Raw genomic sequence first — 27,078 nt, 5'->3', positions numbered from 1 at the left:
ATATAGTGATTTTGCTCGTTTCCAAGCTCTACTCACTTAATATCTAGTTTGTCACTTACAGTATCTTGTGCATGTCTTTGGGCACTTCTTAATTGGTCAAGGGTGGAGCAAGCTTAAAGCTCCATGTACACTGCTTATGATAAACTCACATTTAGGAGCTTTTCTACATTTTTTTTCAGCATCCCCTGAACTCTCCCTAATGTTTTCCTATGTGTCCATGTACACTATGTAATTTACAGACAGTTGAGTTTACAGTTGTTTTTTGAACGCACCAAACTTGCGTTCAGGAGTAGATTTTATCAGCGTTTTAAAGACTTGTAAATGCATGTAAACGCGGCTAACCGCATTTATAAGCGTTTGCATTTGGAAATGTTTTTAACTCTTCCATTTCCAGATGCTGTCCAGAGCCTTTTTTCATCATGAAAAATGCATGCAAAGCATTTTCCCGGTGCTCAAATGGACCTGGTACACCATACTGTGAGGTTTCGCATGAAAGAAAATATGTTAAACACTGCTGCAATAATTTCTGCACAGAAATGAGCTGGAACACATCCAAACACCACAAAAAAAAAAAAAAAAAGACAGCTAATCTCAACAAATACTGCTCTCTCTGCTTCTGCTCTCTCTATTTCTCTCAAATGTCTGAAATAGTTAATTTTTAACCGTTTGTCAGTGCATTCTGGGCATTTTGGAAGGTCTCCTGAGGTTATCTTTAAAAAACGCTTCTAAACGCAAACGCTCATAAACACGGTATGCAAACGCAGCTAAACAGATGTTTTTCTAACCTACATTTTCCAGCAGTCAGTTTCCATCGCTCAGAAGTGTCCCGTGTACATGGAGCCTTAGAATTTTTATTGTTTGGGCTTAAGTGTGTTTGATTCCTTTTGGTCTCATATGTGACACCTTCACAACCTCCTTTCCTCACCCTGTTTTTGATATTGCTCAGTTCTTTGGTATTATGTTCACATTTTGTCTCCCGAAGTGTTTTACGGTGTTCCCAAGGCCCAATATAACCTGTTGGGATGTACAGATTGAGTTTTTGTGTAGCTTTACATTTTCTCTTTTGAGAAATCTATATATGACTTGATTTTGTACTGTCTACCTAAGTTACTTTTTAATTTTGTTATTTTCACTGAACATTTGTAACCCACCCTTCTGAATTGTTAAACTATAATAATAATAAAAACTTATTTGACAAAAAAAAAATGAATTCTGTCCGCAATCCCAAATCACCACGTTACATAGTTACATAGTTACATAGTCTGGGTGAAAAAAGACAAACGTCCATCCAGTTCAGTCATTAAAAAGTGAAATGTGAACAGGTCCTGAAGGTTAGTTAGAGAATGAAATGGTTGCAAATTTAGCATTTTACAAATTTGGCATTAGCTAAGGGTACAGTCTCCGACTGGGATCATTATAAGGTAGTTGCAATTTTTTTATGTCACTTTTTTCATTAGAAACTACACATTTCTACACACAAACACCCAATTTAATAACTACTAAATAGATAGCAAACATTTCTAGCTTTAAAATTGTGTACACCAAGGAAATGTACCCAAATAGTCCACTTTAGTTAACCTTTAATGATTGATCTAGAACGGTGTTTCTCAACCTTTTTTCAGTCAAAGCACCCATAAAAATTATGCACAGTTCCGAGGCACCCTTTAAAATTATGGACAGTCATAAGGCACCCCATTCTAAAATGTGAAAAACTATTCTAATAGTTTTATATAATGCATCAACATCCACACACGAAGGACACCCAACATTGGAGGTGATTTATTTTTCCAGAGCAAATACACTTTTGTTCACTGGATCTGACTAGTATTCCAATGTTTCTCTTCTCCCTCAGTTTTTCTCCATCACTGAGCTAATGTGACTCCAGCAATGATGGAGAAGGGCAGGGGAGGGTCAAACTAGGATGCTGTGCAAGCAACCGACATCCTCCTTATCAACTGAAGATGTCATTGGTTGTCTGGAAGCTGGTGGCTAGAAGGTCATAATGGTGCATAATGAAAACCTGTGGCTTTTTGTAACTAAAAGGCCGGCTTGTTCAACCCAATGGCTTGTATACAAGTTTTGGGCAATTTTTAGACATTTTGCCAAGGCACCACTGAAGAGACCTCAAGGCACCCCAGGGTGCCTGGGCACCCTGATTGAGAAAGGCTGATCTAGAATGATTACTTCTACTCCCGCGTACGCAGAAATACTTCATATGTGTAATGGAATCACAATTTTTGTACGTAGGTCCACCTGCCATGCTAGTATATGTGTGTATATGGATGTACATGGGGGCAGAGGCTTTAAAAAATCTCTTCTGTTTTTCTTAAATTCTTTTATGTTATCTTGTTTTTTTTTTTTACTTTTTTCTTTTTTTTCCGTTAACTTTATTGCTATTACATTGGGAGCTGATAGCCCCCTATATGATAATATACTAGACTAAAAGGTCTTAAGGATAAATTAGAGGTCTGTTAGACTCCTAATATCATCTTTGAATGCCAGTGAAGCTAATCAACCACATAGAGCATGATTAGCTTCTTCTGCAGCCACAACTGTGATTCTAAAATGGAATGGATGTTCGCTGATGTCGCTCTATGCCTGTTCGGGGCCCACCTGAGGGAAAGCGGAGCCTGGGATACATGGTGGGGGCAGTTAGGCAAGGGGTGGTAACAGGGGCGGACTGACCATTTGGGAACTCGGGCACTGTACGTGGACTTGGGGTCAGTAGGGGGCCCCATGAGATTCCCCTGGTACCTTTCATAGGCTTTTTTGGGTGTGGTTTGAGTGTGGGCGAGGACACAGGGGCCCCATGATCCCTTATTGCCTGGGGGCCCCATGAGTTGTCAGTCCACCCCTGGGTGGTAACTACCGTAGTGTGTGACAGAAAACATTGTCCCAGAAGTTATTAAAAACTCTTGCTGCCAGCTGCTGTTTACAAACAGTAGATATGTGCATGGTAGAATTTTTTGTTTCATTTAGTTTTGAAGGCATTTGTTCCTTGAAGAATTTTGTTTCCTCATATTTGTTATGTTGAACCGATTTGTTGTCAGAAGTCATTTCTTATCTTTAGCATTCATTTCATATATTCGTTGGTCCCAGGGTATTTGAAAAATTGTGCAGTTTTTCCTGGAAGATTCTTACTTGTTTAATATATTATCAAATTAGACGGATTTGAATCGGAAGGATTAGTGTTAAATATGGAGACACTTATATTATTTAAGTGTCTTTCTTATGCGTTTGAGGTAAAGTGTTCTAGCGCCAGGCTGATTTAAAACAGTGTGACTTTTATTTAACTCACACTTTGCAACAACATAAAATGAATACCAAAGATAAAATAAAATACAGCGTAAAATGTAACAAAAGTTTTAGCTTATGAAAAAGAAATAAGCTTTGAAAAATATCTAGCTTCTTGCCTGTTCTAAAAAAAAAGTGTTTCAGTCTTGGCAGGGAAGACAACAGGGGTACTTGTCTGTTAATTCACCGGATTTATTTATTTATATATATATATATATATATATATATATATATATATTATGTTTTATTTAAATATATCACAAATATACAGTGAGGAACAGAAGTATTTGAACACCCTGCGATTTTGCAAGTTCTCCCAATTAGAAATCATGGAGGGGTCTGAAATTCACATTGTAGGTGCATTCCCACTCTGAGAGACAAAATTTAAAAAAAATTCAGGAAATCACATTGTATGATTTTTAAAGAATTTATTTGTCTTGCACTGCTGAACATAAATATTTGAACACCTGAGAAAATCAGTGTTAATATTTGGTACAGAAGTCTTTGTTTGAAATTACAGAGGTCAAACATTTCCTGTAGTTCTTGACCAGGTTTGCACACACTGCAACAGGGATTTTGGCCCACTCCTCCACACAGATCTCCTCTAGATCTGTCAGGTTTCGGGGCTGTCGCTGAGCAACACAGAGTTTCAGCTCCCTCCAAAGATGTACTATTGGATTTAGGTCTGGAGACTGGCTAGGCCACTCCAGAACCTTGATATGCTTCTTACGGAGCCACTCCTTGGTTATCCTGGCTGTGTGCTTCAAGTCGTTGTCATGTTGGAAGACCAGGACACGACCCATCTTCAATGCTCTGACTGAGGGAAGGAGGTTGTTGCTAAAATTCTCACAATAAATGGCCCCATTCATCCTCTCCTTAATACAGTGCAGTCGTCCTGTCCCCTTCGCAGAAAAGCACCCCCATAGCATGATGTTACCCCCCCATGCTTCACAGTAGGGATGGTGTTCTTGGGATGCAACTTTTTCCTCCAAACGCAATGAGTGAAGTTTAGACCAAAAAGTTCTACTTTGGTCTCATCTGACCACATGACTTTCTCCCATGACTCCTCTGGATCATCCAGAAGGTCATTGGCAAACTTCAGGCGGGCCTGGACATGTGATGACTTGAACAGGGGAACCTTCCATGCAATGCATGATTTGAAACCATGACGGCGTAATGTTCTACCGACAGTGACCTTTGAAACTGTGGTCCCAGCTTTCTTCATGTCATTGACCAGCTCCTCCCTTGTAGTTCTGGGCTGATTTCTCACCTTTCTTATCATCAGTGATCTTGCATGGAGCCCCAGTCCGAGGGAGACTGACAGTCGTCTTTAGCCTCTTCCATTTTCTAACAATTGCTCAGACAGTTGATCTATTTTCACCAAGCTGCTTGGCAATTGCCTCGTAGCCCTTTCCAGCCTTGTGGAGGTCCACATTTTTGTCTCTGGTGTCTTTTGACAGCTCTTTGGTCTTTTGCATGGTAGTAGTTGGCATCTGACTGACTGTGGGGTGGACAGGTGTCTTTAAAGAGCTCAGGCAGGTGCTACTAAGTTAGATTAATGAGTGGAGTAGAAGTGGACTTTTTAAAGGCACAGTAACAGGTCTTTGAGAGCCAGAATATTTGCTGTTTTTTAGGTGTTCACATACTTATGTTCAGCAGTGCAAGACAAATACATTTTTTAAAAATCATACAATGTGATTTCCTGAATTTTATTTTTTAAATTCTGTCTCTCAGAGTGGGAATGCACCTACAATGTGAATTTCAGACCCCTCCATGATTTCTAAGTGGGTGAACTTGCCAATTCCCAGGGTGTTCAAATACTTCTGTTCATCACTGTATATATATATATATATATATATATATATATATATATATATATATATATATATATATATATAGTTCATCTTGAACACCTGTTTTTCAATGCCATTCACACACGCAAGGTTAAATTTACTATAGCACAGTGACTTTCCATGTCACTTAGGGGAGATAGGGATATGAAAAATACAGACGTCTGTTTTATGCTGAATTAATTATTTTACAATTAGGTATTTTCGGACACTAGTCCAACCCACCAAGAGCAATGGCATGATTTCCTATCCATTCATTATCTGAACTTGAATTATTGAACAAATTTGATAATTGAATTCATTTCCCTATAGGCCCAAACTACAAATGAATTTATTAATTTTGTTATAACTTTTTGTCGGAATCATTGACATTTGTTACTGTGTCCGTTTAGAGATTTGTACACATCCGAATCTCCGGAAATTCGATTTTCATCTAAAAAACTAATCAAAACTAAGCAAAACGCACATGTCTAAAGTAAAAAGATAAAGCGTTCTTAAACCCACATCAGTAACATCAGTCTGTACATGTAGTAAAGCATGCTTTACTAAATGTAAATCATCTCCATTGTGTATAAATGGGGTAAATAATCTCCATTGTGTATAAATGCTGTTTGATCCTAACTTCTCTGATCCTCCCCTTCTTCCAGTGTCCCCCTCTTATCTCCTGATAAGACATATTGTATGGAGATACTCTGCACATGCTCAGTTTGATATGCATTGTTAGATAGTTTTTTTTTTCTTAGGAAAGTGCATATGATCAGCACAGGGCCAATTAGCACTGTTCAGACAGAAGTCAGGGGTTCTGCATCCTTCTAGAGCATAAAGAAAACTCCTCTTACAGGCTTTAACCAGTGCTTTGCTGAACACTGATAGAAGTTATAAAACTGCTCTAACTGCTGATGAGGAAAGGTATTTAGCAGTTTATATTTGTTAAAATAATTGCATTTCCATGTTGTGTGTACTGTGTGGGACCAGATATAGTGAATGCAGGGTCCTGGGTTTAGTAACACTTTAAGAATATATGGTTTAGTAGTTGTACTGGACAACAGACCTCATGTCACCTGCCTTGGAATTTGAGGTAGAAGACATTACAGAACATTTTGGAAATGATTCAGCAGATGTAGAAAGCATATCTGAGTGTGAGACAACAGATTCTTGACCTTCTTTGAGTAAGTAAGCAAAAACCTAGGCAAAGGAGCTGATGGTGGATATATGTCAGATGGCAATGTGTACGTTTTATAGGCTTAGAAAGTTCAGTCTGTAAATAATAGAAAACCTAAAGACCGTATTCAGAGAGTAGTGATCAATGATTCATACTCTGAATGGTCTAGGGTTATTAGTGATGGTACTCAAGGTTCAGTATTTGAACCCTTACTTTTGAACCTATTTATAATTAATATAAAGTTTACAACTCAATGTATAAGCAGACTTGAATGCACTGTTTGCTTGGGCATCTACAGTATATGGAAAATGAGTTTTTATGTTAATAAATGTAAAGCTTTATACTCAGGGGGCTAAAAAAATGCATGCTTCATATATTCTAGGGCACGGGTGTCAAACTGGCGGCCCTCCAGCTGTTGCCAAACTACAAGTCCCAAGAGGCATTGCAACATTGATAGTTACAAGCATTACTCCCAAAGTCAGAGGCATGATGGGAACTGTAGTATCGCAACAGCTGGAGGGCCGCCAGTTTGACACTCCTGTTCTAGGGGAGTAAATTGGTGGAATCAGTAACTGGGTGGGATGTTAAAATGGTTGTAAATGCTGAAGGTTTTTTACTTTCATGTATTCTATGCATGAAGGTAAAAAACCTTCTGTGTGCAGCAGTGCCCCCAGCCCCATCAACACTTACCTGAGCCTCATCGCGATCCAGCGATGTGAACGACAGCCTCAGCTGTCCCCTGTCTCCTCATTGGCAGAGACAGCAAGCCATTGGCTCCCACTGCTATCAATCACAGCCAGTCAGCCAATGAGGAGAGGGTGCGGGGCCAAGTCTGTGTGTGAATGGACAAGCTGCTTGCTGTGGGGGCACCTGACAGGAGGGAGGAGCCAGGAGAGCCTGCGGTGGACCTGAGAAGAGGAGGATCCAGGCTGATCTGTGCATATCCACTGCACACAGCAGGTAAGTATAACAAGTCCTAAATTAACCTTTAGAATTGCTTCAAGTCATAGACCTAATTCATGCAGTGCCCGAGCTTCAGTTTTTAAAACAAGCAAAATATTTTCTTTTAAAATTTCTATCGAAATAGGTATAGACTCTCTAGACAGTCCACAACTTGCCCTTTTACAGATTAGCTGAAAATAATTTATTCTTCCTTGGGAAGGGGCCATTAAGGAGAGATATGGTCACCATGTATAAATACATAATTGGTCTATATAGTCAACATGGTTTTTGGTTTGTTCACTTTAGGGTCATTGCAATGGACAACAAGGCACTCTTTGCACCTGGAAGAAAAAGGTATAACTTCTGCATATGGAAAGGCGTCTTTACAGTAAGAGCTGTGAAAATGTGGAATGGGCTCCCTCAGGAACTAGTTCTGGGCAGCTTAGTGATTGTTCAGAAAAGCTGAATGCATTTCTAAATGCACAGAATATAACCAGATATTTCCATTTATAGGAAATAATGACAGAGATTGTTAATCTGGGGAATATTCAATTGCCTCAAGGGATCAGGAAAGATTTTTTTTCCCCCCTGAAAATTGGATAATGTTTTTTTTGCTTTCCTTTGGACCAACTATGGCAGGAGTGTCAAACTCAATTTCATTGTGGGGCGTGTCACAATCATGCCCACAGGGAGAGGTGCGGTTCTCCATTTTTCTCCAAACTTCTACATTTTGGTATTGCTCTTAAACTCATATGCCATCACCTGAGAGGGGGGAAGGTGTAGTAATCGTGCATACAAGAGCCAGGCACGGCTCTCACTTTATTAAGAAGTCTTCATGTATCCCCTCATTCCCCCTCCCTCAGGAATGCGTTCATTGTAGCTGTCTATGCCATCCTTTTCCCAAATAAGGCAATAGGCTTGTCTGTTGTAAGAAGATACCAATTCATTTTTGTAGAAAAGGAGCTGTTATGCTTTGTGTGTAGTCAGATAAGTGCGGACTGTCTGCGTTTTAACATCTAGCAGCCAGAGAGAAAGGGGAATTGCGCTGTAGCAACGAAACTGAGTGCGAGATCAGAAATCCCTTTTTAGCTCATCAGACTTGAAACTGCTTTACCCCGGGCATCTTTGTGGACAAGTACTTATTTACCTAAACTTCTTTCTGTTATCTGTTTGCTGTGCTGTTGTGCTCTGTATATTTATATATATATATATATATATATATATATATATTGTTTACATCTTTTTCTATTAATATTTCAACTGCACCCTTCTGACCTGTTAGCAATAAATCTTACTTTATGAAAGCGTTGAACTGTTTCTATAGTTCTATAATGTGACTTACGAATCCCTGCCGCTGAAGAGCGCTACTATGGGTGTTTAACCCTCTGTATAACCAGTCTGTAGAGATAGCGGGATACTGACGGTTAACCAATAATCCTAGTGTATTGCTGAGTTTCCTCTTTCTCTGTATAAAAAGGAGGTGGTGACAGTGTGAAGGGTTAATTGCGTAATTAACTGACCCAGTAACAATCGCATTCAGGCTGCCGGTACGTCAATTGTGGTCCAATTACCTGGAAAATCGGTGTGCAGGGTGCAGCTGGGTGTGGTATTGTTATGCACGTGACAATACCACATCGCGGTTTTAGATTGGCTAGTCCTTCGGTCACAAGTTTGGTGAGAAGGGCTGGGGTCTGACGCTGCACCCATCACAGGCCGCATGAGCATTATGGTTGCCCTCAAAAGGTCTGTTGTACCTGTAAGACTCTATACATGTATCTACTCTTTATCTTTAACCACTTGCTCTCCTGAGGATTTACCCCCCTTCCTGACCAGCCCAATTTTTGCGTTATGGCACTGCGTTCATTTGTTGGACAATTGAGCGGTCATGCAGCGCTGCACCTAAATGAAATTTACGTCCTTTTTTTCCCATGAATAGAGCTTTCTTTCAATGGTATTTGATCACCTGTGCGTTTAAAAAAAAAAACGACAATTTTGACTTTTTACTATTTACTATTTAACATGTCCAGTAAAAAAATTTAAAAAAATCAAATTTCATCATAACTTTAGGCCACAATGTATTCTGCTACATGTCTTTGCTAAAATCCCAATACATGTAAATTAATTGGTTTACGTGAAAATTATAGCTTTTACAAATGGCGGTATAGATACTGGAATTTTTTTTTTTTACTAGTAATGGCGGCAATCAGCGACTTATAGCTGGACTGCGGGACTGCAGCGGGCATTCTGACACTGGGGGGAACTGACTTGGTGTCACTAACATCCCTAGTGATACCAATACGGTGATCAGTGCAAAAAAAAAAGCACTGACACTATACTAATGGCACTGGGCAAGAAGGGGTTAACATGAGGGGTGATCAAAGGGTTAACTGTGTGCTGTGCTTTTTTACTATAAGCTGTGCCCGTGTGCTTCACTGTAATCACACTGCTTTGGATGGCTGTGCTGTGCACAGCCATCCAAAGCAGTGTGCACAAGCTGACAGGGAGGAGAACTGTTTTGTTTACTTACAGTTCTCCTTCCCATTGGAGATGCTCAACAATCACCGGGCACCAGTGAGTAATCACCGTCCGGGACCAGATGATTGACAGCGAATGGTGGAGGGGAGATTATTATGCCTAAACATTTTTACCTTAATGCAAGGAATGGATTAACGTGAAAAATGTTTAGGCTTTATAACCACTTTAACACCCAAACCCAATTTTGCAACTTTGACATGTGTTAGTATACAGTATATACACACTGTATATAATAATCAGAAAAAATTAGGTAGGTCAGGATTTGATCTAGGTCAGTGGCAGGGGTTAGAGTTAGGGTCAAAGGTTAAGGTCAGTGTATTTTAGGTTAGTTAAAAAACAACAAACTTCAGTTAAATTTTGGTTATGAATGGAAGGCGCACATCCCCTGCATCTATAAAAATGCTGAAAAACTCTAACTCTACACAGCTAAGGCTACCAGCGTTATTAAAATGTCCAGTGTGCATGGAACCTCATTGGTAATGGAAAATGGGGCAGAATCAGGGGCGGACTGACAAATCATGGGGCCCCCGGGCAATAGGGGATCATGGGGCCCCTGTGTCCTTGCCCAAACTGAAAAAAGCCTATGAAAAAGGTACCAGGGGCATCTCATGGGGCCCCCTACTGACCCCGGGCCCTTGGGCAGTTCCAAATGGTCAGTCCGCCCCTGGGCAGAACCCTCATGTATTATTGCATGTACAGACAATATAATGTGATATTCATAAAAGGGGGGAGAAGCTTCTTTCCTTGGCTAGTTTTAACCCTTGTTCACACAGGCTTCGGCTATTATAAGAACAGTGTGCACAGCAAACTTTTTTAAACTTTTAACAAGTGTGTATGAAACATTTTGGAAATGTTCAGCAAGCTCAGAAAGCTTTGTTAAAGCCTTAGTCACCGGTCACACAGAAGTGATTTAAAATCACGCAATTTTGGTGCAATTTCAGGTGCGATTTCTGAAGACTTTATTGCTACTTGTGAAAATTTTCAACTATTTCTTGCAATTTGCAGTGCGATTTCCATTATATTCTATGTATGTGAAATCACAACAAAACTGCAGAAAAGGTAATGCAAGAACTACTTTAGAAATTGTGCTGCAGCAAAATGCACATGTTAAGACACTGACATTCACATTCATTAGATGCAGTTTCAGGTGCGATTTCAATTCACAAATCGCATCTGAAATCACAGCGGTATGACCAGACACTTAAAACTTCCACTGCAGTTTGGAAATATTAAACAAAAATATTAATGAGTGTGCTAAATGTGACTTTTACACAAGCTGCTAGCAGACTTCAGCAAGCTCTCAACAAGCTTCAAATGGTGATGAAACTTGCTAAAACCTGCTAGCAGCTTGTTTAACGTGACAATCAGTTCTGCCATTTAAAAATCGCATGTTTAACATTCGCAAATTGAAGCTGATTGGTACTTCAAAGGATTCTACAAATGCTTTGTAAGAACTTGCTGTACACACTACCCTAATACAAGTTGAAGCCCATGTGAACAAAGTTAAAGTGATTTTAGACTTAATATGTCTATATACTGTATGTGCCAATTAAGCAATAACACCCTTTAAAATATTATGCAGCTAGAAGTAATTACAGATAAAATAGGCAGACTTTTTGAAGTCACTGGTTTAAAATCGCACGATTTGTGTGCATTTTCAGCGTGATTTCAGGTGTCATTTTTGAAGACTTTATTGCTACTTGTGAAGATTTTCAACGGTTTCTTGCAATTTGCAGTGCGATTTCCATTATATTCTACGTATGTGAAATTGCAGCAAAACTGCTGAAAAGGTAATGCAAGAACTACTTTAGAAATCGCGCTGCAGCAAATTGCACATGTTAAGACACTGACATTCACATTCATTAGATGTGATTTCAGGTGCGATTTCAATTTTCAACTCCCACCTGAAATCGCACCAGAATGACCGGGCACAAAAAGTGAGACCCATGTGAAATCTGCTTTTTTGATTTACCAAAAGTACATAAGAACCTTTATTACCATCTGGGAAGACCCATTGTTTAAGGTAATTACCCTCTCATTGAAAACACAGGTGAGTATATCAGCCATTTCTTTCAAATGCACTTTGAAATATTGCCAGCTTTTGGTAAGGAACCTCAACACCTTCTTTAAATTTTGAGAGATCTTTTTACCAGAAGAACCTTGGGTTAAAAACAGTGACTAGATTTTTGGATAAATTTGAAAATGGCAACATAACTTATAATATGTTATTTTTGCAATTATTAGAGGTCTTCTTATCTTTAATATCTTTATAATTTGGGGGTTCCACTATCTCCAAGTGCAGGAATCAGTATTGGGGACTCTTTTCCCATTGTATGCAAACCTGTACCTGGGGGTGGGAGATGGTTTGAAAGGTACATTTTGGTAACAGGGATCTTGCAATGTACTTGTTTATCGTGGCACAGGTACATAGATGACATCTCAGTTTTTTTAAATAGACTTCCTTGTAAAATTAGTTTTTTTATATTGAATTACCTAGGTCAAAGTGAATATGTAATGTGGCTCTTTAGCTTTTGATAAATCATTCCTTCCTATTTAATATTTAAGTGTGAACAAGCTGTTATTATTGGTACTATAATCTTTTATGAACCAGCAGAAGAGAAAAATATCCTGCATTCAAGTAGTAGTTGCCCAAAACTATTGATGGACAATATCCCAATGAGACAGTAACTCAGATTATCTTGCAGTTATATGAATTAAATACATTTCAATAGAGAAGCTGATCTATGACAATTGCATCTTAAAAGTTGAGGGTACAAAAATAAAGTGTTACACAAAACATATCACTGAGCTTTGAGAAATAGAAAGTAATTAGGGAAGCTCAAACAAACTAAATTAAATAATAGAAAAAAAGGAGAAATAACCACAGTGTGCTTCCATACATTAAGAGGAAATAACTATCTATTCACATACAGTATATTTATTACAGGTACTTTTTTATTACAGGTACTTATATAGCGCTGTCAATTTACGCAGCGCTTTACATATATATTGTACATTCACATCAGTCTCTAACCCTCAAGGGGCGTACAATCTATATAATAATTTTTGACTAAATAAAGGTGAGAAATTTAACTGGAGTGTGATTTGAAGACAAATAAAATCACTTTTATTAATTACACATAAAATATATTTCACACAAAGTTATCCCAGAAAATCACAAGATCCAATGAGCTAAGTAAAAAGATACACTTAAAAAGAGTTTGCACGATCTATAACAACATCAACATCAGTGCAGGCCAGAAGTGGCAGTTGCATAGAAAAAGTTATGAAAAATCCCTTTAAGGATTTAGAATGAAAGCCCACTTTAGGGATCTACTATAAATGCATGTATATATTTATATATATATATTTATTTAGTTAGTTATTTATCCAATAACCATAAGTGTCGGCAAATGGTAAGAAAATTTCCAGGTAATCCCATAAGGAACTAACTTCAAATAAGTCATTAAATTGACAGCTCATAATTAGTGTCACTCTGCACATAAAAGTGTTAATTTGGAATGATACTTGCAAGTTATAAACTTCAATCCAACTTAGTCCTCATTGATTGAATATTGGTATATCAAAGAAGCTTCCAAATTCTAAGTAAACAATATTCAAACACAACAGGCCCACAATCCACTGACCACAGCGGAAATGCATTCTAGGCACTTTTTTTCAAATTAAAAATGGCCTCTAATGAGGCCAAGCAGCAATGTGGCAGCATCACTTGAATCCTTTATTAGAATGACCCTGGGAAGGCTGGGAGGGACCCCAGTGAACTTTGGATGTGTACAGAAAACTCTATTCTACAGCACACAGTATTGGTGAATATCTTGACCGGGGGGGGTTCTAAGGATGTTGCAAGCTGGAGAAAGAGTTTATGGGCATAGATATGGAATATCCTATTTCGGAGGAATATCCTACCTATATCTACCTTGCAAAATTAGTGGTTTAGGTGTGTTAATATCCTTGGTGCAATAGATGTTTTTCTGAACAAGGAAGAAATAATGGCTTGTCTGTGTTGGCTGAGCTGCAGCAGTAGTCCAGTGTTATTATACCCTCTGTGGCTCCTCTTTACAAGAGTTTGGGTAGCCGGGCTTTCTGGACCGTTTGACATTATAGAAATATATATTTTGAGGAGGACTGAGCATAGATAAGGGTGGACAACCATCACCTCACAAGCCATCAAAAGAATTCCCTTAGACTTGGTGACTGCAACATCTGCAAAATGTCTGCTGTCACAGCTCATTTTGTTGGATCAAAAGGATGGAACTGTAAATGTGAGAATGATGTGCTTGACTTATTTCACATATACCCCACAGGATCCTAAAACTTCACTTTTATTATTAATTTAAATAAAAAAGCATCAAATTACTTCTTTTAAAAGGACAATGTTTCTTACAGCTGAGTGTAGAGGAATAAATCTTTAGTATTTCAATAAATAGAAGAGAAGAAATGTTTTTGGATAGGTAGATGAGCTAATTCCAATAACAAATCCTCCTCTCAAATGACATAGGTTTCAAAATTCAAATTCCTCACAATTGCCAAAAATAGAACGTAAAGACTTTACCAACCCACTCCCAAATACTCAACATGTTTTGGTCTAACAGGGCTTAGTCGGGTCCATCAGTGGTATTCATTGTGAAGGAAGTCCCCCTAAACAAACTGCAGGTGTAATAGCAGCTAGACAATGATGTCATCATGCATGTGCTGGGAAGGTGAGAATAAATTTCTGGAGTTGGGAACTGCATGCAAATACAAAATGATATGTCCTGGCCTTATAGAACAACCTAGATTTTATGGTGGCAGCCATGTTGTATTAGGACTCTCTGCAAATGGAATGATGTTCTGGTGTCTCAATTCTTAACTCCTACCTAGCCATCAAAACCAGCTAGTCCTCATAACCTACAGCCACTTCAAGAGGCAAAAACTCTTCCAACACCAGGCAAGGTACCAGCTCCAAAAGCGATTGGCCAAATGTTAGAGTCCATCCCACATCCACAAATTAAGTAGCCTGCAAATGAACAGGGTAATATGTTCTAAACTTTTTTAAAAACTTGCCAGTTATGGAATTTTCTGAGTGCTCTCATCAACAGGATCAGATGATACTGCCCAAACTTTTTATTACATAGCAAATAGCCATTATTTCTGTATGCCTTTTTTTTTGCCTTTTTTAAATATTATTTCTGTTTATATTTCTATGCACTGCCCGCCTGGGGTATTCAACATAAAAATGGCCTTCTAGGTACTTCTATGTACTTTAGAAAGAGTGCCTGTATGCTCTGTTGTAAATTCACTGCTAATCTGTGTTAGATTGCATTGTGTGGCTGCGTCATCATGCTCTCTGTAATTGCAGCAGTTGACTGACAAAGAACAAGGCATCCAATCTGATTTCATGCAAATTAGTGTCATGATTGCTGTGAGCTAGGACAGATCTCATTTCCATCAACAAGGATCTATGTGTGAATATATGGTTGCCTAGCAGACAGTCAGCTGACAAAGCGAGTCGTGTATCTGATGTATGTGTGAGCAGTAAAAAAGTGAAAGCACGCAACGTTTTCAGACCATGGGATAGCTTGGGAAATCTCAGAAGCTTGTGAGAATCATCTAGCTTCTACAGAACCCTTAAGCTCCATACACACAGGCCGAATATCGGGTGGTATCAGCCAGTTCAACAGAAACTGTCTAATATTTGGCCCGTGTGTATGGTAGCCGGTCCAGTGCCAATCAGCTTCCGGCAAGCACTCTCAGCCAAAGGCCGGTGTGTTCTGGTATGGGGGGGGGGGGGGGGGCACAGCTTGTTTTAGTATAGCAATCATTAATTTTTTTTTTAGTTGAACAGGCTGAATGAAAAGTACTGATAGTGTGCACGGGGCATTAGTTTGCATTATAATGAATGCAACATTTGGGAGAGGCTCCCTCTAGTAGTGCAAGCTTTGAAAATTGTTTCACAGATTAGTTTACCTTCACACCTAGTTTTACCTTCTGCTTTTCATTTGTGAGATATTCCTTCTCTTCCTGCCCAGGACATTTGCAAAATTAGAATTTTCCATTATTTACAATGGTCACAAAGACACTCTAGCCCAAACTTTAAAAAGTTTTAGCTTTAGATATACTTTAATTCTAATTATTCATATTGCATAATAATGTATATTTTGAATACAAAAACACAGTGTAGCTTTTGTAATATGAACCACTTGCCTTCCAGAGGATTTACCTCCTTCCTGATTTTAACTGACAATTACATGGTCATGCAATGCTGTACATAAATTAAATGTATGTCTTTTTTCCCCTACAAATAGAGCTTTCTTTCTATGGTATTTGATCACCTGTTCATTTTTTATTTTTGGCACTATAAACAAAAAAAGACTGACAATTTAGAAAAAAAAAAAACAATATTTTTGACTTTTTGCTATAAAACATATCCAGTAAAAAAATGTAAAAAATCAAATTTCTTCATAAATTAGGCCAAAATGTACATGTCTGCTACATGTCTTTGCTAAAAAAAAAAATCCCAATACGTGTAAATTAATTGGTTTATGTGAAAGTTATAGCGTCTACAAATGGCAGTATATAAACTGGAATTTTTATTTATTTATTTTTTATACTAGTAATGGCGGCGATCAGTTACTTATAGCGGGACTGCGGTGGGAATTCTGACACTGGGTGGGAACTAACTAACTGCCACTGACATCTCAATGACACTAATACAGTGATCAGTGCTAATATAAAGCACTGACACTCTACTAATGACACTGGGCAGGAAGGGGTTAGCATCTCTGTGCAGAGAAATACACAGCAGCATGTTATTGCTGGCAGGAGAGAGACCTGTGTTGTTTACACACAGGTCTCTCCCCTGTCAGTCTCCATGCACACTGAGAGTTTTGATAACTCTGGTAACATTAGCTGTGTAAAGTCATGTTAAAAACGCAAATTTTTCAGCTTTTTTTAGTGTTTTTGCATTATCATGGCGTTTTGCCACATTTAGCTGTGTTTTCCCACTTTTGTGTTTTTTAGCGTTTTGTTTTAGCAAAAAAAAAAAAATATTTGGTGGGGGGAGTCAAAAAAAGTCCAAAAATGCTGGTTTGCAGCGTTTTAACACGTTAGAGTGTTTTTACAGCTAAAAAACTCCTCTAGAAACCCACTAGTTTTTTCCAGCCAAAAAATGTTGATTACAGTCTATGTGCGCATGGACACATAGGATAACATGCTGGGGAGTTTACTAGCTGGTGAAAAAAACGTCAAAAGTAAAAAACAGCAGCTGTAAAAATGTCCAGTGTGTATGAGGACTTAGTGTTGCTCAGCGATTGCCTGGTGCCGGCAGGGAATCTCCAGCTGGGACCCGGTGAGTGACATCTGTAGCCACCAATGGCAGCACTGGTGGGGCAGCACACACGTGCTCCCTAGCCGGAAATGCAAATCACGTGTATATATACGTGATTTTGCGCAGCCCTGCCACCCTGTAGCAGTACTTCTGCTATAGGACAGAGGGGAAGCGGTTAATCATTATTATTATTATTATTATTCATCATTAATATTCAAGATATAATATTCCACTTCTGCTCAAATCCCAGTAGCATGCAATTTAGAAAAGCAATGTATTCTGGTGGGATAGAAAAAGTGAAAATATCTCATTAACACAGCATACATTGTTGCAATGCTTTCTCTTGGTACAGTATTTTCATGCAAAAATACATTTTCAAAGAATATATTCACTTACATGGTAGTATTAAAATTAAAAGAGGTCTCAGTCTCCGGCTCTCTGCTCTGCCCACCCCCGCGCTCACTGGAGTGCTGAGCTGTGGAGGGGAGCTGCTGGCTCAGACTCTTGGTGAATCGCTGAGAGGCTGACCCAGTTGCTGGTCCAGGGTTCCGGGTGGATCCCAACCATATGGTCTGAATCTTTTCAGAGCCTAGACCGGCTCTGTGACATCAGGCAACTGTGGGCTTTAGCCTGCTGTAGACTGAAAACTGGTCACAGGCATACAGAACTAACTGCACTCCTGTGATCCATATGAGAAGTATAGCCAAAATAGCTTTGGCTGTACTTCTCCTTTAAAAGCTCTGTTACTCTTGATACATTTCTGAACTATTCCCGTCAGTGTACAGGCCTAAAATTATCAATTGTATAATTCAATCTCCTCCCTACACAGCAGTGTCTGATACTTGAGGGTAAAAAAAGCAGATATCTTTTAGTTCCATTGTTATGTGAGGGAGGGCATCAGAGCTTTGTGGCTGTGCTTGCGCATTGCTCACCCCTGCAGGAAGATGAGGGCTGGCAGAATGCCTGTCTAGAGGGCTGTTGCCAATGCTTTAGTTCTGTCCTTGAAATTTGCAAACAGTTTTAATTGCTTACCGAACAGTTTGATAGCAATAACGTTCTTTAACAAAAGAACATACATTCCACATTAATAATTATGCTACCAAAATGAATGTGTTCTGTAATTTGTCTCCAGCGTTGCTCCTTTTTTTTCGTGCTGGAGGCTGCTATTTGGTTGAAGCCCAGAGCAGTCACTTCCTTGTTGAGAATTCTCCCCCTCACCTCAGTCTCAAAAAATATACGTCGCTATTTGTAAATAAAATGTTTGCATTTCTAGCCTTGATTCTATGTCTTGGTTCAGATTGAGAGGAAGGCTGACAGAAGCTTAAGGGCATTTGAAAAACTCTTCTGACCACTGGAAACTGACTGCTAGAAAATGTAGGATAAAAAACATCAGTTTAGCTGCATTTGCATACCGTGTTTATGCGCGTTTGCGTTTAGAAGCGTTTTTAAAAGATAACCTCAGGAGACCCTCCCAAATGTCCAGAATACACTGAAAAATTGTAAATAATTAACTATTTCAGACATTTTGAGAGGAATAGAGAGAGCAAAAGCAGAGAGGGCAGTATGTGTAGAGATGACCTGTCTTTTCTGGTTGTATTCACTATGGATCCCATCATGAGTATAATGCAGCACGTTCTGCCATTTTTTCCTTCATGCAAAACCTTGGACTGACTGCACTGGTGTACTAAGTCCAATTGAATACAGGGAAAACGCTTTGCATGCATTTTTGACAAAGAAAAAAGGCTCTGGACAGCATCTAGATATGTACCTGTCAAAAAATGTGTCTAAATACAAACGCTTGCAAACGCGGTCAACCACGTTTACAAGCATTTACACACATTTACAAGTGTTTGGCGTTTAAAACGCCGGTAAAATCTACTCATGAACCCAATTTTGGTGCGTTCAATAAAAGACTGTAAACTCAACTGCCTGTAAACGACTGTAAATGACTATGTGTACATGGACCCATAGGAAAACATTAGGGAGAGCTCAGGGGCTGCTGAAAAAAATGCTGAACAGCTCCTGAACGTCAGTTTAGCAGCTACAGTGTACATGGAGCCCTAATGCAGGCAATAGAAAAAACGGCCGATAATCAGTCTTTAGTGGGGCTAGCCTGTTGGCCATTTTTTGCGGATCTCCTCATTTATTTTTATCGTTCATGCTGGAAAATCCGCGAAAAACGGCCGTTTTTCGTGGATATGGGTGGCAGCATCGACAACGGGGCCGACTGATGTTTCATTTATCGGCTGAAAATTTGGCCGATAAACGGCCCATCCAGGGGTGGACTGACAACTCATGGGGCCCCCGGGCAATAGGGGATCATGGGGCCTCTGTGTCCTTGCCCACACTCAAAAAAGCCTATAAAAAAGGTACCAGGGGCATTTCAAGGGGCCCCCCACTGACCCCGGGCCCTCGGGCAGCTCCCGAGTGCTTGAATGGTCAGTCTGCCCCTGGGCCCGTCTATGGCCAGCCTTAGTGCTGAAGTTTACAGGCTGTCCATGAGGAACAAAGGAAAAAGAATCAGGGAGATAAGATAATACAGCAACAGCAAATCTTGAAGCTGTCCTTGGCCTCTAGTGGCTCAGATTTTAGGCACAGTGCCGAAAATAGAGAGCAACTGAGCATGTGCAGAGCTGGGTGAGGCAGTGTATTACTGGATTTTAAACAGTATAGGCACTTACTTTTAATGTTTTACATAGCTATACCTGCAAAAGGGGCCAGTCTGAAGTAATCTATCAAGACTTCATTTTTTTTACTAAAATTCCATTTTAACAGAAATGTTGGATTGACTGGGCTGCTAACGTTTCATGTAGAGCTTTCAGGGAAAAGCAGAAGGGAAAATAAAAAAAATTTAAAACTTGTTGGATAGCTTAGGGGACGTGTACAAAATCCAAAATGAAAAAAAAAAAAACACAATAGGGTAAGCAGTTTTTATGCAGCTTTGAGTACATTTTTGGAGGATGTGTTGAAGCTGTAGGGGGTGTTAAGAAACAATATGATTTTAACAAACAGCCTCAGAGACTACATTATCTGGCAGTGCATATTTGGCCATGGCATTTTTTTTTGTCTTTTGCAAATAGCTTACATACAGCAGCCTTATCTGATTTGATTGCATTCAAAAATACATTTTTGCATAGTTTTGTCAGTGACACTGAGGACAACTTTGTCCTTCAGATGTTTACAATAAGTGCAAACAAAATGTAAACATCAGTGAAAGGATAATTAAAAGTCCAAGTGTAAAATATGTGCTGGTGCAAATCACAAATACTGTGACATATTACAGTCCATATATGTGCCAGTGATACTGCAAATAGCAAAACAGCAACGTATCCAGCTCCTATACAGTACCAGGGGATCCAGTGAACACTCCACAACCACTATGCACTCACCAGAAAGCTACTGGTATAGTAGCAAAAATCGATGATCACTATTCACAATCCGGGGCTGGAGATCCTCCTAGAAAGAAAGCTTGCCACGCGGAGCCCAAAATAGCGTATATAGTATAGTATTTATTTAACCACTAGCCTACCTTCCTGCCCAGGCCAATTTTCAGCTTTCAGCGCTGTTGCACTTTGAATGACAATTGCGCGGTCAAAATTGAAAATTTAGAAAATGTTTTTTTCTTAGTTTTTGTTTTAAAATTTTGTAAATAAGTGATTTGTCTCCTTCACTGATATGCGCTAATGAGGCTGCAGTGATGGGCACTGATAGGTGGCACTGATGGGCACTGATATGTGGCACTGATGGGCAATGATGAGGAGGCACTGGTAGGTGGCACTGATGGGCATTGACAGGCATCACTGATGGGCACTGAAAGGCAGCACTCATATATGGCACTGATAGGTGGCACTGATAGGCGATACTGACTGGCACTGATAGGTGGCACTTACTGGCACTGTTAGGTGGCACTGATAGGCAGCACTGACGGGCACTGATAGGCGGCACTGGTGTGCACTGATAGTCGGCACTGACTGGCACTGATAGGAGGCACTGACTGGCACTGATAGGTGGCACTGGCTGGCAGCACTGATAGGTGGCACTGGCTGGCATTGATAGGTGGCACTGACTGGCATTGATAGGTGACACTGAAAGGTAGCTCAGATGAGCACTGATATGTGGCATTGATGTGCACTGGTAGGCACTGATATGTGGCATTGATGTGGCACTAGCAGGTGGCGCTGATGAGCACTGACAGCTGGCATTGATGGGCACTGACAGGTGGCACTGCTGAGGCTACACTGATCATCAGGGCACACTGGTCATCAGTGCCCTGATGATCAGTGTACATGTCCCCTCTGAGGAATGCCAATTACCAACTCTCCTCTCTTCTCGAGGCCGACAGCTCGTAAGGAGAGAAATGCAGATAACCGGCATTTCCCTATTTACATGAGATCAGCTGTGATTGGACACATGACCGAGCCAAATTCTTTGGTTCTTTCCGTGGATCTGTGATCTGCTGTGTCTGAGGGACACAGCGCACCTCCGATTGCCGCGCTGCCCACTTCTGGAGCTGCACATGTGCGGTTAGAATGGGAGGACGTCATATGATGTCCTCCCAGAATGAGAGAACTGCCTTGCGCCCGTCATTACCTTATATGGCGGGCGGGAGCTGGTTAAAATAGGAAATAAAACTATCCACATGGCAACATAAAGCACAATGTGTAAATACACATACTAAAATGGCTGCCGCTCCAGATCACATACACGGCGGCGTGACATCAGCACGTAGGCTCCATCAATGGGCGTACCCCTGAGGACGTGCATGTGCACGAAAGGAGTTGGGTGGAGCCTACGTGCTGACGTCACGCCGCCGTGTCTGTGATCCTGAGCAGCAGCCATTTTAGTATGTGTATTTACACATTGTGCTTTATGTTGCCACGTGGATAGTTTTATTTCCTATTTTCAATAAATGCTATACTATATACACTTTCTAGGAGGATCTCCAGCCCAGGATTGTGAATAGTGACCATCGATTTTTGCTACTATACCAGTAGCTTTCTGGTGAGTGCATAGTGATTGTGGAGTGTTCACTGGATCCCCTGGTACTGTATAGGAGCTGGATACGTTGCTGTTTTGCTATTTGCAGTATCACTGGCACATATATGGACTGTAATATGTCACAGTATTTGTGATTTATACCATCACATATTTACACTGTATGGACTTTAAATTATCGTTTCACTGATGTTTAAGTTTTGTTTGCACTTATTGTAAACTTTTGAATGTTGCATTATATGATTTAGCGCTGCACTTTTGACACATTTGTCATTGTGAGATTTCTGGTCATTGTCTCTTGTGCTAGCTGCTTTTTGCTATATACACGTCTCACCATATACTGTTTTGATATTTGTCCACCAAATGCTCACCTCATACATGTACAGTATAATGCCCAGGTTTTGAGAAGGTTGAAATACTCCCTTGTGAAGCCTGTTCACTTTCCTTCGTCTTCTCTCCAGCCATCCAACCGTCCTCCTCCTCTTAATGACTCATTGTCAATTTTCAGATGGCTCAGGCAGGCACAGTACCAGTTTATAGTCATCTGAAAAAATGTTTATACATGCTTCATTAACAATTGTGTTGTTAACTTCACTCTAACTGCTGTTATCAGTAATAAGCTATGGGGACTGTGAAAGAAGTAGGGACAGAGGAGGTCAGGGAAGAGGGCACATCGGTAACACTGGCAGACAGCTGTCTTCTTTGTGCTTGGAAGGATGTAGCTGAGGAAGGTTTTGTCAGCCTGTCAACTATCTGATGGGTGTGCTGTGGCTGTATTGGTCAGCCACTTTAGGGAAAAAACGCACATGTACCCTACTTCTAGGCACACGTCTTCTAGATTGTGCAGCTGTATAACCACTATGTCCCGCAGGACCTGCTCGCCCCCTACTACCTCTACATGTAGCAACTCAGCTCTCATTATACACCCTGTTCCAAATTATTATGCAAATTATAATTTTCTCATTTACCTAAATAATTGATGTAAATAACAGTCAGCATAATTCTCATGTTATCAACTATTAAGAGTACAATTCAAATTTTATTGAACAAACCTCCTAATGATAACAGTATTTTTGTTAAACATAAAAAACTTACAATGCACTGTTCCAAAGTATTATGCACAGTAAGTTTCAAAACACTTTATAGGTTGTAAAGAACTGAAAATTGTCATTTGTTGTGTTTGCAGCATATTTGCTGAAATCAAAAGCTATTTCAATCAAACTTTTAACAACATTTTAACTTTTTAAACATTTTAACAGGTCACGTTACATTGTAACATAGGACCCCTTATTTGATAGCAGCTTCACAAGTCTTGCATCCATTGAACTTGTGAGTTTTTGGACAGTTTCTGCTTGAATTTGTTTGCAAGATGTCAGAATAGCTTCTCAGAGCTGCTGTTTGGATGTAAACTGCCTCCCACCCTCATAGATCTTTTGCTTGAGGATGCTCCAAAGGTTCTCAATAGGATTGAGGTCAGGGGAGGATATAGGCCACACTATGACTTTCTCTCCTTTTATCCCCATAGCAGCCATTGATGCAGAGGTATTCTTTGCAGCAAGAGATGGTGCATTGTCATGCACGAAGATGATTTTATTATGGAAAGCATAGTTCTTCCTTCTGTACCAGGGAAGAAAGTGGTCAGTCATAAACTCCATATACTTTGCAGAAGTCATCTTTACACCTTCGGGGACCCTAAAGGGGGCCGACCAGCTCTATTCCCATGATTCTGGCCCAAAACATGACTCCACCACCGCCTTGCTGACGTCGCAGCCTTGTTGGAACAGGGTGGCCATCCACCAACCATCCACTACTCCATCCATCTGGACCATCCAGGGTTGCACGGCATTCATCAGTGAACAGGACTGTTTGAAAATTAGTCTTCATATATTTTTCTGCCCAATGCAGCCATTTCTGCTTGTGAGCATTGGTTAGTGGTGGCCGAATAGAAGGTTTATGCACAGTTGCAAGACTCTGGAGGACTCTACACCTTGATGTCCGTGGGACTCCAGAGGCACCAGCAGCTTCAAATATCTGTTTGCTGCTATGTAATGGTATTTTAGCAGCTGCTCTCTTGATCCGATGCATGGATCTGGCAGAAATCTTCCTCAATGTGCCTTTATCTGCACGAACCCGTCTATGCTCTGAATCAGCCACAAATCTCTTAATAATGCGATGATCATGCTTACGTTTTCGTGAAATATCTAATGTTTTATACCTCGTTCAAGGCATTGAACTATATCACTCTTTTCGGCAGCAGAGAGATCCTTTTTCTTCCCCATATTGCTTGAAAATGGTGCTCTGCCTAATAATGTGGAACACTGTCCTTTAGTAGTTTTTCCTTAAATTGGGCTCATCGGCCAATCTAATTATCACAGGTATCCGTGATTGTTTTCAGTGATCAAAAGAGCCCTGACACACAATGCCATCCATGAGTTAAAACTGAAAAACAAAATATTTAATCTTTCTGACACTTAAATAGAATTTGCATAATAATTTGGAACAGGGTGTATAGTTACATAGTCTGGCTGAAAAAAGACAAAAGTCCACCCAGTTCAATCATAAAAGAAAAAAAAAATGTATAATCCTATACCCACAGTTGATCCAGAAGAAGGCAAATAAACCCAGCAAAGCATGATCCAATTTGCTTTTGCAGGGAAAAAAATTCCTCCCTGATCCCTCGAGAGGCAATCGGATATTCCCTGGATCAACTTTACCTATAAATGTTAGTATCCAGTTATATTCTGTGTATCTAAGAAATAATCCAGGCCTTTTTTAAAACTATCCACTGAGCTGGCCAAAACCAACTCTTGAGGGAGTCTATTCCACATTTTCACAGCTCTCACTGTGAAGAAAGCTTTTTTAAAAAAAAATTGTTGGTCTATTTTTTGTTTATAGTGCCAAAAATTAAAAAAAAATGCAAAGGTGATCAAGTACCACCAAAAGAAAGCTCTGTTTGTGAGATAAAAATGACATAAATTTCATTTATGTATAGTGTTGCATGACCGCACAATTGTCAGTTAAAATAATGCAGCACCGTATAGCAAAAAATGGCCTGGTCAGGAAGGGGGGTAAATCCTCTGGAGGGCAAGTGGTAATGATTACCAAGCTGCAGTAAGTGTATTTTATATCTATTTACAGTTCAGCTTTAAAGTATTTTGCTACTGTGTTTTTAGTATTTGTTCTTTGGTTAGAGCAATTGGATTATTTAATTATACAGTCTGTCTGCATTTCTTCTTGGAACAATCAATGTTAGTGCAATGTGTACGCCTGCAAAATATTTATTTCCAAAGTATATGAATTATCTGGACCTATTCTTATCTATACTTGTAGCACATATTTGGTACAACTGAGAAGCAGATTTGAAAATGAAAGTTAAAATCTGATTATCTACTCATAGTAAACCTATAATGAGCCTTTTCTCAAGTTTGTTTGAATAAAATGTGTGTGTCTGTATGAAGATGCTATTTGAATATCCAGTCCATTGCCTTCAAGTAAATTATTAACTTTACAATGCCATGATGTCAAGGTCTGTGGCCTCTTGAAAATAATTTGTACTGGTCTTTATTGTGCACCATGGACAGCTGAAAACCTTTCCTCCCATATATAAAGGTTTCAGTGTATTTTCTGTGAATACAGTGGTGGTGCCAGGCCCTGGGCTTTTCTGTCTGTGAGATTGTTCACTGACAAGCTCCATATGTAATTGGAGAGAGTGAAGAAATAAGACCTATTATTTGCATTCACCACATGCTCTACTCTCCAATATAATCAATATATATGTTCATCTGTTCCACCAGATCCTCCTCTACATCTGCTCTGTCCTTTTCTTTATCCTGCTATATGCTTTGTTCCTTTGCCATGCTAGCTTCTTCACAGTTCTTTGTCCTTCTTTTTCTTTAAATATCCCCTGCTGTTTCTCCTTCTGTCTTACTCTCAGCTGCCTGCACAGCATCACATGCTTCTACCCTTCTGTCTATGTGTTTTTTTCTCTATATGGTGGAATGGCCATATAAGAAGCCATTGATTTGTTTTTGTGCTAAAAAGACAACTTACCTGACAACTAGAGATTGACTTGGCTAACTAAATAATTAAAAGCATTCCATTAATCTTAAAATACTTGTAAAGATAGGATGAGAACACTTATTGGCTACTACCAGATGTGAAGACTTAAAACAGGTACAGGTACATTACACTGGTGATAATATAAGGGGAGAGATGGAAATCATAAGGGCTGCTTCACACCACTTGTGGTGTTGGAATATGCAAGCGTGCACATTTTCTCACCCCACATAGAAAGACGCTGCCCTGTACAGATGCTCGTTTATCCCCACATATATAGCAAATTTTTAAAATCCATAGTTTTTACATGTTCCCATTTGTTTGGCAGCCCACGGAAACAAAGGGCCTCTGAAAACGCACACGATCAGATGCACCTATAGGGTGTGAACGAACCCTAAGAGAGCAGTGAATAGACTGAATACAGGTAACAATGTTTTAGAGAGCAAGAGGTAATACAAATAAAGGGCTTATTCAATCTCCTTACTTTGGTGTATTCAGTTCTTGCAGGAGATATGAGAGAGGTAAAAGTACAGCACCACTGGAAAGAAATCAGATGCTGTGATGCAACCCCAAAGGTTGGGATGCTGAGTAAAATCTGCATAAAAGCAGAATGGAATGATTTGTAAATCCCATATTTTATTCACAATGGAAAATAGAAAACATATAAAATGCTTAAACTGAGAAAATTTTATCATTTTAAGAATAAACTCGGGTAATTTTGAAATTTATGGCAGCAAGTTTCAAAAAACGTGGGACAGGTCAACAAAAAGCTGGCAAAGTAAGTGGTACTAACAAAGAAGAGCTGGGAAGAGCATTTTGAAGATAGTTTAGGTTAATTGGCAACAGGTCAGTAACATGATTGGGTTTAAAAAGAGCATCTTAAGGTGGGAATACACGATTAGAAAATCGACTGATCG

The 27,078-nt window shown here is 39.6% G+C and overlaps 1 protein-coding gene across 23 annotated transcripts in view; it reads left to right on the top strand.

Moving 5' to 3' along the window:
• The window catches only part of NFASC (neurofascin), a 222,619-nt gene that overhangs the window by 13,548 nt on the left and 181,993 nt on the right, over positions 1 to 27,078 (top strand). The window contains exon 2 of one of the 23 annotated variants that reach the window (XM_089681120.1): positions 7,555 to 7,602. The exons of the other annotated variants lie outside the window; for them this stretch is intronic. The gene's annotated coding sequence lies outside the window, so the exon portion shown is untranslated. The remainder of the gene's footprint in view (positions 1 to 7,554; positions 7,603 to 27,078) is intronic. 23 annotated transcript variants of the gene reach the window in all.

The sequence above is a fragment of the Staurois parvus genome, unplaced genomic scaffold (genome assembly GCF_062004578.1).
Source record: "Staurois parvus isolate SC_StPar_1 unplaced genomic scaffold, SC_StPar_1.0 ptg000261l, whole genome shotgun sequence".
Taxonomy (NCBI): domain Eukaryota; kingdom Metazoa; phylum Chordata; class Amphibia; order Anura; family Ranidae; genus Staurois; species Staurois parvus.
This window is presented reverse-complemented; position numbering and strand designations above follow the sequence as displayed.